The sequence below is a fragment of the Anabrus simplex genome, chromosome 2 (assembly GCF_040414725.1).
Source record: "Anabrus simplex isolate iqAnaSimp1 chromosome 2, ASM4041472v1, whole genome shotgun sequence".
NCBI lineage: Eukaryota > Metazoa > Arthropoda > Insecta > Orthoptera > Tettigoniidae > Anabrus > Anabrus simplex.
In genome coordinates, this window is record NC_090266.1 from 953,492,583 (window position 1) to 953,506,389 (window position 13,807).

The 13,807-nt window shown below is 44.8% G+C and overlaps 3 non-coding genes across 3 annotated transcripts; 2 read left to right on the forward strand and 1 right to left on the reverse strand.

Moving 5' to 3' along the window:
- The first annotated feature begins 6,048 nt into the window (after nt 1-6,048).
- TRNAF-GAA (transfer RNA phenylalanine (anticodon AAA)) lies at nt 6,049-6,121 on the forward strand. Its single transcript has one exon. It is a non-coding gene; the product is annotated as a tRNA-Phe (tRNA).
- Nucleotides 6,122-11,814: 5,693 nt separating this feature from the next.
- Nucleotides 11,815-11,887, reverse strand: TRNAF-GAA (transfer RNA phenylalanine (anticodon GAA)). Its single transcript has one exon. It is a non-coding gene; the product is annotated as a tRNA-Phe (tRNA).
- Nucleotides 11,888-12,050: 163 nt separating this feature from the next.
- On the forward strand, nt 12,051-12,123 carry TRNAF-GAA (transfer RNA phenylalanine (anticodon GAA)). The gene has a single exon. It is a non-coding gene; the product is annotated as a tRNA-Phe (tRNA).
- Nucleotides 12,124-13,807: the final 1,684 nt, after the last annotated feature.

Genomic DNA, 13,807 nt, shown 5'->3' on the forward strand with positions numbered 1-13,807 from the left:
TGAGGTGAACTTATTTTTCTCAACCTATTCTTCGTTAATGTAAAACAAATTGTTCTCTTCTTAAGTCACCTCTTTAGTATGGGATTAGCCCTCGTATTAACGGCCTAGCGCCAAGTAGGTCTTAATCTAGTGTATTAGGAGTGCAAGTTCGCCTCCTCTCAAATTGTTATTTTAGAGGTCATTTAATTAACATTCTTTTCGTTTAATAGACCTCAGTAGATTGGGTATTTTACCCCCTGTGTTTATGTCCGTTGAGGACAGCTTGAAGGTGGAGTTTGGTGTGGCCTGGGAGAGGCTTAAATTTGAGAGCGAGTGGCTCTTTTGAAAATTGTATGTTGTATGCCTCGAGGAGGCTTTTCAGTGTAATTTGGAGCAAGGGCTCCTAGGTATGAATGGGGTTTTCTGCCCCTCTGTTAAAACTTGTGTTTGGGGTAAAACTGAGCTGATTGCCCAAGCATTGTGAACTCGGGGCGCGAGGCCCAAATTCTGTAAATATTGTAACTACCTTATTTTGACTTGCTATTCTGTACCTGCCATGCTTGTTACTTATTTATTTTGAAAAGAAAATATAACCGTATTAAATTTTAAATTTACTTTACAGGCACTATAATTTCGTAGCTTGAGATCCATTCACACCCGCACCTTCTTTCACCTCTACCTACCGCTAAAACACGGTAACATTAACTATATGTTGCGAAGTGCCAAGTAAAATATAAGGAAAGTGACAGGCATATAGAATTGCGTCACAGAAGAAAATATTTTGTGTGTATTATAATAATAAAAATATATTAGTAAGTTGTAAAATTCAAGTGTGAATGATTAGTGTGGTATAGAGTGAAGGGAAAATTTGTGATATGGTTTTCATGTGCAGCGAAATGACGGGGTAAGCGTCGTAACCACAGGCGAACTGCCTCGGCTGATGGCGTGCACCGTTCAACAAAAAAGGTTACTGACATGAATTGTGTTATTTAAGTGTATTCTGCGTCGTTATGTTTCATAAAGATATGGCCGAAGTTTCAGGCCGATATCTTGTTGTTTGTTGTTTTGTTTGTTTGTTTGTTTGTTTGTTTGTTTGTTTGTTTGTTTGTTTGTTTGTTTGTTTGTTTGTTTGTTTGCGTAAATAATTGAGCGCTTTGTGAGGCAAGATGGTGTTCGTGTGGTTATTAGCAGAAATATTGTATGCGAGCTCCGATGTCCAAATCTCAGATTTTCAGTTTAGGATTGTAATATTTATTCGTAAGGGTATCGAGTAATGATCGGCCATAGTCCGTGGTTTCGAGTTTTAGGAATAATTTTATCAATATCAGTTAAACTTTTTATCACGTAAAAATTGTATTAGGGATTAGCATCGTGCCGTATTTTCTACAGGACAGTGAGAAGCTCGAGGAACTTGAAATAAGCCATGATGTTAAATGTAGTATGTGAAGTTAACACAGGTCATGTAAGGCCTTTCGAGAAACTATCCGAGGTCGATTAGTTGTGTTGAAGCCGATGGAGTCGAATGTGAAGATAGCGGATCGCTGGAATATACCAGGTGGCTCTCGAACGTCGTACTTTCTATTTATAAATGCCCCGCATGCACAAATGATGAATGGGACGTCTACCAACTGATTTTCACAGGGGAACTACTGCCAGCGGGCAGGTTACGTCAGAATATGAAGAGAAGAAACGGAGAATCGCTCGCAGCATGTTACCGGTCTAATGCACTCCTTGCATTAGTAAACATCGTTTTCAACCGCATAGTTCTAGGCTGGTGTATGGTACAGCCGCACTATATTTGCTGTCTGCATATCGGTAATGGCTAGTGTGATCAGCAGCGGTGAATACATAGACATTATTTTAAGCTGGACAACCTGGTCGGAATGCAACAGAAGCTCCAAACAGACGTACGCCTTCTACACACATATTTTGCCGAACAGTACTAGTTTTTGTTCCATACAATCAACTCTTTTATCGAGTTGAATGTCTACACGTGTATAAATTTATCAGTTATTATATTTCATTTACTGCATCTTAGGCGTGTCTACAAACAGTAGCGGGGGTTAGGGGGTGAGGTGAGGAGGGACAGTCACTCCCACCCCCCACACTGTAGAGTAAATATTACATTTTATTCCAATTTAGCCAGCTGCAACTAGGAATTATTTTAAAAAAGCTATTTGTACAAGCCTTGTTGTCTTATATGCTAAACCTTTCCTGTATTGTATAGCGCTACGGCAAGTAGTGGAGACTTTGCATGTGCTGTGAGGAAGTGTAGTAGGGGTATATATTTTTTTGCCGAGGTCGTGGCCACTGAGTTATAATTCACCCGCTTGCCGCGCGCATTCGTCTATCTGGCAGTCTCTTTATTGTCTGTTAGTTTATTAGTGTGTATTCAAATACTAAATGATTTTAATTGCATAATCATGCCGCACATATATGTAATTGTACCGGGCGAGCTGGCATGGGGTTACGGGCGCGCAGCTGTGAGCTTACACTCGGGAGATACCGGTAGTGGTTTCGAATCCCAATGTCGACAGCCCTGAAGATGGTTTTCCGTGGTTTCCCATTTTTATATGCCAACGGCCGTAGCCGTGATGAAACACCGGATCCCGTGAGATCTCCGAAGTTAAGAAACATTGGGCGTGGTCAGGAGTTGGATGGGTTGCCACGCGCTGTTGGTGGGGGGTAAGGGAATGGAGGAGCGGAAAGGAACTGGCCACCCTACCGCACGTAAACTCCGGCTCAGGAACACATCTGCGGAGGTTCGGACCTGCCTTCGGGCAGAATAACCCTTACCTTACCTTACCTTACCATTTGCATATCAGGCAAATGCTGAGGCTGTACCTTAATTAAGGCCACGGCCGCTTCCTTCCCATAAGTTCTATCTGTGCCGGTGCGACGTAAAGTCAATTGTAAAAAAATTATATATTCAATTGTAATTGTAATTTCAACGCGAGAGAATACCAACTTTACTTTCACCAGACTAAATTATTTCGTTTGTATTATGTTATTTTATATGTAAATGTAATTCATGTAATTAATCTGCCCCGTGGATTATTCGTAATAATAGTTTTTTTGAGATTTCGATTCAATGCTGTATAATACAATTTTCACCAGGTCTCACAAACATACTACGGGGCATTTACTTAATAAATAACATAACACAAATAAATAATTTAGGAACGTTGGTATTAGCTCCCGTTGAAATACGATTACAGCTGAATATTGTTTTACAATTAGCTTTACGTCGCATCGACATAGATATGTAACTTTTTTGATGATTACTGATAAATATAAATATGAATAAAAATATATAAATAAAATTACTCAAAAACTTAATAAAATGAATAAGCATAATTAACCAAAATGTCCGTAGTATGGGCGCCAGAGTTCACCAGAATGGATCCCTCAAATTTAGAAAAGAGCATGATAAACTTTATATCCCAGGGCGTGTACATAATGCTGCGTACTGGTACATCTGCTGCAGGCCTTACCTAACCTCCTGAAAACGACTAATTAGGTAGGAACTGCACCTAGGTTCATCAATAACACTGATTCTAAAATAGCTAACTATATTCTGAACAAATTCCGTGCATGAGCACCTCATCAACATACAACATTATACATATAATACACACATAAAATATTGCTGGAAGACTCCATATTTACAACAACAACAATAATGAAAACCGTGGGAAAACGAAAGTGAGAACTAAGCTACCATTTGTAGATGGTCCGATGAACAATGTACATGTATGAAGATAAATACCCTTCACTGTCTCTATATCAATTCGACTTACCGATTCTCATAATCGGCAGTTATCACATCACACAGATACTGTACCTTGTACTACTGTGTTCACATATTGTAACTCTTGTAAAGATATATACACACGTCTGTCGATCCTCAACATAAATTATGGAAAGTCTGAGATAGCTTTCACCAACATATAATGCTAGGCCGCCACAAGTGCTACAATACTTAATGCGCAAGCACTCTCCACAATCAGCCACTTTCCACGAACATAACAAGACTACGCTCCACGAACGTTTGAAGTCCAGTCCATTGCAGCCGTGTCACTCCAGTACCGTGTATCAGCACCACTTCCTTCCCGTACAGTGCGTCAGTTGTAGTTCTCTTATACAATGTCACTGGTTGTAGTTATCTTCCTTCTCGTTCCTTTGCAGATAGGATTTATGGCGACGATGAGACAGGAAAGGGCTACGTGTGGAAAGGAAGCGACCGTGGCCTTAAATAAAGTGTGAAAATGGGAAACCACGGAAAACCATCTTCAGGGCTGCTAACAGTGGGATTCGAAACTAATATCTCCCGAGTGCAAGCTCAGAGCTGCGCGCCAGTAACACCACGGCCACCTCGCCCGGTATAATTAAATAGAAGTACGGCATGATTATGCAATTAAAAATCATTTAGCATTTGAATACTCACTAAGAAACTAACAGACACTAAAGAGACTTCCAGACTGATGAATGCGTGTGGTAAGAGGGGGAATTATAACTCAGTGGCCACGACCTCGACAAAAAACATATACCCCTACTACGCTTCCTCACAGCAACACGCAAAGTCTCCACTACTTGCCGCAGTGAAATAAAAAATGGTTAGCCGCGAAAAACAGCATTTTGTGCGTATTTCCGTCAATAATTACCTTAATAATTAAAGAAAATAAACGAAGGAATTAGCAGATAAGATAACAAGGTTTGTACAAACAGCTTTTTTTTAATAATTCCTAGTTCCAGCTGGCTAAATTGGAATAAAAATATAATCATCATCATCATCATCATCTGTTTACCCTCCAGGTTCGGTTTTTCCCTCGGACTTGCGAGTGATCCCACCTCTACCGCCGCAAGGGCAGTGTCCTGGAGCTTCAGACTCTTGGTCGGGGGTTACAACTGGGGAGTATGACCAGTACCTCGCCCAGGCGGCCTCACCTGCTATGCTGAACAGGGCCCTTGTGAGGGGATGGGAAGACTGGAAGGGATAGACAAGGAAGAGGGAAGGAAGCGGCCGTGGCCTTAAGTTAGGTACCATCCCGGCATTTGCCTGGAGGAGAAGTGGGAAACCACGGAAAAACACTTCCAGGATGGCTGAGGTGGGAATCGAACCCACCTCTACTCAGTTGACCTCCCGAGGCTGAGTGGACCCCGTTCCAGCCCTCGTACCACTTTTCAAATTTCGTGGCAGAGCCGGGAATCGAACCCGGGCCTCCGGGGGTGGCAGCTAATCACGCTAACCACTACACCACAGAGGCCCGGGTTCGATTCCCGGCTCTGCCACGAAAATTTGAAAAGTGGTACGAGGGCTGGAACGGGGTCCACTCAGCCTCGGGAGGTCAACTGAGTAGAGGTGGGTTCGATTCCCACCTCAACCATCCTGGAAGTGGTTTTCCGTGGTTTCCCACTTCTCCTCCAGGCGAATGCCGGGATGGTACCTAACTTAAGGCCACGGCCGCTTCCTTCCCTCTTCCTTGCATATCCCTTCCAATCTTCCCATCCCTCCACAAGGCCCCTGTTCAGCATAGCAGGTGAGGCCGCCTGGGCGAGGTACTGGTCATACTCCTCAGTTGTATCCCCCGACCAAGAGTCTGAAGCTCCAGGACACTGCCCTTGAGGCGGTAGAGGTGGGATCCCTCGCTCAGTCCGAGGGAAAAACCGAACCTGGAGGGTAAACAGATGATGATGATGATGACAAGATATATTGCACCCGTTGTGCAAATATGTATAATAAATAAATAAATAGATAAATAAATAAATAAATAAATGACTCAATAAATGAAGTTGCGAGGGGGGGGGGGTTGTAGGTTGTAGACATACCGTAATGGAAATGGAAAACAACAAGTGGTACAGTCAACAGATGAGAACAATAAACCAGAGTTAAAATGGCACACTAGTTGGAAAAGGTTCGCCATCCCTGGTTTAAATGTTTAGAGATTAGAAGAACAGTGTGTCTATGGCAACGATTAAGTCACTGACATGGCTGGCGAAAACCCCTCTCACAGTGCCTCAACAGCCATAAGCATTCTTTTATTCTCTAAAGATTGTGGTAAGGCTGAGGCCGAAGTAGCCCAGTTGGGAGTGCGTTAGACTGAAGATCTAAATGTCCCTGGTTCGATCCCGGGTTTCGGCATTTTTTTCACTCTCTCCTTAATTTATACAATTCACAATTTACGCCTGTAATTTGGCTGGAGTTACAGGTGAAGGATATTCTCCTCCTCAGAATTTGGCTTCGTAGATATACAACACGACACACCACACTACCAACCACAATAGAGAAACGCAATAATCGTAGTGAACACATCCTTCCGCACTGGGTTGGAATCATCAAAGGCATCTGGCCTAGAAATGAACCAAATCCGCATTATGTGCCAACCCGAGTAAAGTGGGGAAAATGCCACGGAGAAGAAGAGGAAGGAATATTAGAGAGTGGAAACTGTATCTGTTCGAACGATATCCGCCATTCGAAAGGAAGAACTTTCTGCTGGTGAGCCTTCACTGAATATTCAAAGTAAAAGCAGGTCTAGTTCTGAGGAACACGTGTTTCATTGTGATGACTATCGAAGAGTTCCCACAGCACTTATGCTACTGACGGCAATTTAAAAAAAAATTGACTTCCCGTGGAAGGTACAATTTTCCAAATTTCGTGGCAGAGGCGGGAATCGAACCCGGCCCTCCGGGCGTGGCAGATAACCACGCTAAACACTACACCACAGAGGCAGCCTGTTGTGCATGATATCGTCTGTTGTTCCAGTCTCTGTCAAATCTTCTTTTACTTCTTGATCCACTGGTTGCCATTCTTGTTCTTGTAAACATGATTAAACCCTCGTTTTGTTAGCCTGGTCTTACCCATCCTCATTATGAGACCAAAATAATGTAATTCTCCTCTTTCTGATCGTTTCTGACATCATTTCATTTTCTTTGTTCATGTACAGATTATTTTTGCTCCTAATGTCCAAACTCTCCTTCCTCCGTTTTCAATGGTCCCCAGATTTTACTCAATATTTTCCTTTCTTGTCTCTTCTATTTCACCGGTTTCCATAGAAACATCATTCTGCGGCGTACAGACTCTTTGGTTTGATTACTGTATTGAAGTGTTTGATTTTAGTTTTCCTTGAGAGACTCTCCTTCTGTCCGCCTCTGTGGTGTGGTGGTTAGCGTGATTAGCTGCCACCCCGGGAGGTCCGGGTTCGATTCCCGGATCTGCCACGAAATTTGAAAAGTTGTACGAGGGCAGGAACGGGGTCCACTTAGCCTCGGGAGGTCAAATGAGTAGAGGTGAGTTCGATTCCCACCTCAGCCCTCCTGGAAGTGGTTTCGCACTTCTCCTCTAGGCAAATGCCGGGATGCTCCCTAACGCTTTCTTCTCTCTTCCTTGCCTGTCCCATCCAATCTTCCCATACCTCCACAAGGCCCCTGTTCAGCGTAGCAGGTGAGGCTGCGTGGGTGAGGTACTGGTCATCCTCCCCAGTTGTATCCCCGATCCAGAGTCTGAAGCTCCTGGGCACTGCCCTTGAGGCGGTAGAGGTGGGATCCCTCGCTGAGTCCGAGGGAAAACCGACCGCGGAGGTTAAACAGTTAAAGGAGACGAAGAAATACTGTAATAAAAGGAAACAGTAAATTTGTAAAATATTACTTAAATATCATACTTTTTTGTAAATGTTCTGCCTGAGCAAGTTAACCAATGTTGCAACCCTTTGAAGTTTAATAAGGTGAGTAGTGTTGAGAAATCATACTACTTCTCCTCAAAGCAGAGGAATCTCTGTAAAAAAAAAAAAAAAAAAAAGTTCTGTAACTTTGCCAAAGTCAAAATATTTCAATATTCCCCACAGCTCGTGGGTCACTCCCCTTACAAGTCACTGGTAATTGATTATCGATGCAATACTTAAGGTTGGGAGAGAAGATTCAGCTATAGGAGTACTCTATTCCTATTTTCTTCCCGAATGTAATTTATAATAACATAACATTTGTTTTGAATGTTCGGTTGAACAAACTAAAATCCTCTGTTCATTACAACTGCATAAGCTGATGGGATTTATAGCATTCTTTAACGGATCAAATGGGTATTTGTTACTGTAGACCTAGAGAAAAATAATAAAGTATCATATCATATCATAACACTCACCAAAACCGAGCTCGGTAGCTGCAGTCGCTTAAGTGTGGCCAGTATCCCGTATTCGGGAGATAGTGAGTTCGAACCCCACTGTCGGCATCCCTGAAGATGGTTTTCCGTGGTTTCCCATTTTCACACCAGGCAAATGCTGGGGCTGTACCTTAATTAAGGCCACGGCTTCTTCCTTCCCACTCCTAGCCCTTTCCTGTCCCATCGTCGCCATAAGACCTATCTGTGACGGTGCGACGTAAAGCAATTTGTAAAAAGAAACACTGACCGGAAATTAAGTTTATTTTGCACATAGAATGTTTTTTAAATACTGGTAAATAAGAAAAGGGGCTTAATTTTAGAAGAAAAAAACTTACAGAATCCCAGTTACTTGGATGTGTTCGTCTTCGTACATCACATTTCAGCGTTATATTTGTTCGAAGAATATTTTTCTTATTATTTAGACAACATTGAATATAGGGCTGAATCAATTTCACGCAACTATGAAATACCGACTGAGAGCAGGTTGTATCAAAATCTTCTATCACAATTTATATATCTTCGACACTGACCAATTACCTCTTCAAATTTCACGATTTAAAAATAACAGTAGCCTATATCAATACCATGGTGTCCCTCATTTCATAAGACGGTAGCGCGGCGCATAGCTTACGAACAACCTATCTACTTATCAATAATATAATTTTTAAAAACGATTTATTAGTAAGCTATTTGTTCTATTACTTCTCCAGTGTGAGTACATGCCTATTTTGTTTGTTTATTACACTGACTGACAGTGACAATGCAACACCAAGGAGGAGTGTTTCGAAAGGGGTGAAAGTTGGGGAAGAAACAGAGACGGCACGGATGAATAATTGATGTTTATTTCAAACCGATATGCAGGTTACACAATGCGCACGGCATCGACTCAGTAGGATGTAGGACCACCGCGAGCGGCGATGCACGCAGAAACACGTCGAGGTACAGAGTCAATAAGAGTGCGGATGGTGTCCTGAGGGATGGTTCTCCATTCTCTGTCAACCATTTGCCACAGTTGGTCGTCCGTACGAGGCTGGGGCAGAGTTTGCAAACGGTGTCCAATGAGATCCCACACGTGTTCGATTGGTGAGAGATCCGGAGAGTACGCTGGCCACGGAAGCATCTGTACACCTCGTAGAGCCTGTTGGGAGATGTGAGCAGTGTGTGGGCGGGCATTATCCTGCTGAAACAGAGCATTGGGCAGCCCGTGAAGGTACGTGAGTGCCACCGGCCGCAGCACATGCTGCACGTAGCGGTGGGCATTTAACGTGCCTTGAATACGCACTAGAGGTGACGTGGAATCATACGCAATAGCGCCCCAAACCATGATGCCGCGTTGTCTAGCGGTAGGGCGCTCCACAGTTACTGCCAGATTTGACCTTTCTCCACGCCGACGCCACACTCGTCTGCGGTGACTATCACTGACAGAACAGAAGCGTGACTCATCGGAGAACACGACGTTCCGCCATTCCCTCATCCACGTCGCTCTAGCAAGGCACCATGCCAGGCGTGCACGTCTATGCTGTGGAGTCAATGGTAGTCTTCTGAGCGGACGCCGGGAGTGCAGGCCTCCTTCAACCAATCGACGGGAAATTGTTCTGGTCGATATTGGAACAGCCAGGGTGTCTTGCATATGCTGAAGAATGGCGGTTGACGTGGCGTGCGGGGCTTCCACCGCTTGGCGGCGGATGCGCCGATCCTCGCGTGCTGACGTCACTCGGGCTGCGCCTGGACCCCTCGCACGTGCCACATGTCCCTGCGCCAACCATCTTCGCCACAGGCGCTGCACCGTGGACACATCCCTATGGGTATCGGCTGCGATTTGCCTCCGTTGACGGCGGCCTGGCATTCTTAGCTATGCACGTGTCCTGTGGCACACGACAACACGTTCTACAATGACTGTCGGCTGAGAAATCACGGTACGAAGTGGGCCATTCGCCAACGCCGTGTCCCATTTATCGTTCGCTACGCGCGCAGCACAGCGGCGCATTTCACATCATGAGCATACCTCAGTGACTTCAGTCTACCCTGCAATTGGCATAAAATTCTGACCACTCCTTCTTGGTGTTGCATTTGCTCTGTCAGTCAGTGTAAAAGGCTAATTATCAACGACCTTGCTTTTACAATCACCGTCTCGAGTAAAACTTACACAATAATATACGAAATATCATCATCATCATCATCTGTTTACCCTCCAGGTTTGGTTTTTCCCTCGGACTTAGCGAGGGATCCCACCTCTACCGCCTCAAGGGCAGTGTCCTGGAGCTTCAGACTCTTGGTCGGGGGATACAACTGGGGAGTATGACCAGTACCTCGCCCAGGCGGCCTCACCTGCTATGCTGAACAGGGGCCTTGTGAAGGGATGGGAAGATTGGAAGGGATAGGCAAGGAGGAGGGAAGGAAGTGGCCGTGGCCTTAAGTTAGGTACCATCCCGGCATTCGCCTGGAGGAGAAGTGGGAAACCACGGAAAACCACTTCCAGGATGGCTGAGGTGGGAATCGAACCCACCTCTACTCAGTTGACCTCCCGAGGCTGAGTGGACCCCGTTCCAGCCCTCGTACCACTTTTTAAATTTCGTGGCAGAGCCGGGAATCGAACCCGGGCCTCCGGGGGTGGCAGCTAATCACGCTAACCACTACACCACAGAGGCGGACAATATACGAAATATACTAATATTTATGCTGAGTAATCGATCGAGTAATACTAAGAATGAGTATTTTTTCAGTATGTTAGTTTAGCATTATTTTCTAGCGTCGAGAACAGTAAAAAAGAGGGATATGTAAGGCTGGGGCGGTCTACTGCCTTACCAACGTAGTGCAGGAATGAACCATAATGGCGGACGAGCATACCTAGTCTAGAGAGCACTAGTTGAGACGGTAGAGATGGGACTGCAGTAGCGTAACCAGGATTTCTAGAATTTTATTTTTTCATTCTTTCTTAATCTGTTTACCCTCCAGGGTCGGTTTCTCCCTCGGACTCAGCGAGGGACCCTACCTCTACCGCCTCAAGGGCAGTGTCCTGGAGCTTCAGACACTGGGTCCGGGATACAAGTGGGGAGGATGACCAGCACCTCGCCCAGGCGGCCTCACCTGCTATGCTGAAAAGGTGCCTTGCGGGAGGATGGGAAGATTGGAAGGGAAGAGGGAAGGAAGCGGCCCTGGCCTTAAGTTAGGTACCATCCCGGGTGCCTAGAATCGAGCCCGGGCCTCCGGCGGTGGCAGCCAATCACACTAACCACTACACCACAGAGGCGGACGTTGTGCTCTTTCTACGCTGCAAATAAATGTAGTCAAATTCTGCCATTCCTCTTCAATATCCCCTGCATGTGTCCTTGGAACAGTATTGGATCCTCCACTAATTTCTCCTGAACTTGCTTATCTACCAGTTTCCACTCTCTAATTCTCCTTTCTCTTCTTCTCCATGGCATTTTCCCCACTTTACTCAGGTTAGCACATAATGGGGATTTGGTTCATTTCTAAGGCCGGATGCCTTTGATGATTCTAACCCTATGTGGAAGGATGTATTCACTACGATTATTGCGTTTTACTGTGGTGGTTGGTAGTGTGCTGTGTTGTATGTCTACGAAGCCATATTCTCAAGAGGAGAATATCTTTCACCTGAAACTCCAACCAAATTACAGGCGTAGACTGTGAATTGTATACATTAAGAGCAGAGTGAAAAAGATTGCCGAAACCCGGGATCGAACCAGGGACCTTTAGATCTTCAGTCTAACGCTCTCCCAACTGAGCTACTTCGACCGCAACATTCGTAGCAACTGATGGTTTAAATGTTTAGAGATTAGAAGAACAGTGTGTCTATGGCAACGATTAAGTCACTGACATGGCTGGCGAAAACGCTTCTCACAGTGCCTCAAATGCCATAAGCATTCTTTTATTCTCTAAAGATTGTGACAATGCCGTGGCCGAAGTAGCTCAGTTGGGAGAGCGTTAGACTGAAGATCTAAAGGTCCCTGGTTCGATCCCGGGTTTCGGCAATTTTTTCACTCTCTCCTTAATTTATACAATTCACAGTTTACGCCTGTAATTTGGCTGGAGTTACAGGTGAAGGATATTCTCCTCCTCAGAATTTGGCTTCGTAGATATACAACACGACACACCACACTACCAACCACAATAGAGAAACGCAATAATCGTAGTGAACACATCCTTCCGCACTGGGTTGGAATCATCAAAGGCATCTGGCCTAGAAATGAACCAAATCCGCATTATGTGCCAACCCGAGTAAAGTGGGGAAAATGCCACGGAGAAGAAGAGGAAGGAATATTAGAGAGTGGAAACTGTATCTGTTCGAACGATATCCGCCATTCGAAAGGAAGAACTTTCTGCTGGTGAGCCTTCACTGAATATTCAAAGTAAAAGCAGGTCTAGTTCTGAGGAACACGTGTTTCATTGTGATGACTATCGAAGAGTTCCCACAGCACTTATGCTACTGACGGCAATTTAAGAGAAAATTGACTTCCCGTGGAAGGTACAATTTTCCAAATTTCGTGGCAGAGGCGGGAATCGAACCCGGCCCTCCGGGTGTGGCAGATAACCACGCTAAACACTACACCACAGAGGCAGCCTGTTGTGCATGATATCGTCTGTTGTTCCAGTCTCTGTCAAATCTTCTTTTACTTCTTGATCCACTGGTTGCCATTCTTGTTCTTGTAAACATGATTAAACCCTCGTTTTGTCAGCCTGGTCTTACCCATCCTCATTATGAGACCAAAATAATGTAATTCTCCTCTTTCTGATCGTGTCTGACATCATTTCATTTTCTTTGTTCATGTACAGATTATTTTTGCTCCTAATGTCCAAACTCTCCTTCCTCCGTTTTCAATGGTCCCCAGATTTTACTCAATATTTTCCTTTCTTGTCTCTTCTATTTCACCGGTTTCCATAGAAAGATCATTCTGCGGCGTACAGACTCTTTGGTTTGATTACTGTATTGAAGTGTTTGATTTTAGTTTTCCTTGAGAGACTCTCCTTTTGTCTGCCTCTGTGGTGTGGTGGTTAGCGTGATTAGCTGCCACCCCCCGGAGGTCCGGGTTCGATTCCCGGATCTGCCACGAAATTTGAAAAGTGGTACGAGGGCAGGAACGGGGTTCACTAAGCCTCTGGAGGTCAAATGAGTAGAGGTGGGTTCGATTCCCACCTCAGCCATCCTGGAAGTGGTTTCCCACTTCTTCTCTAGGCAAATGCCGGGATGCTCCCTAACGCTTTCTTCTCTCTTCCTTGCCTGTCCCATCCAATCTTCCCATACCTCCACAAGGCCCCTGTTCAGCATAGCAGGTGAGGCTGCCTGGGCGAGGTACTGGTCATCCTCCCCAGTTGTATCCCCCGACCCAGAGTCTGAAGCTCCAGGGCACTGCTCTTGAGGCGGTAGAGGTGGGATCCCTCGCTGAGTCCGAGGGAAAACCGACCCTGGAGGGGAAACAGATTAAGGAGAAGAAGAAGAAGACTCTTCTTCTTATAGTTATCTTTAGTCAGTTGGTATGCTAGTTCCAGTTGTCTTGCCCTGTATGTGTTTGCTCCCTTATCGAGTCGTTTAATCTGAATTATTTCAACTAGATATTTAAATTTCATAACCTTGTTGATTTTCCCGCACTCTGCTTTTAGCGCTGTGGGTGAATCTCTAATATTTATGAATTTATTCTTCAGCCGCCTCTGTGGTGT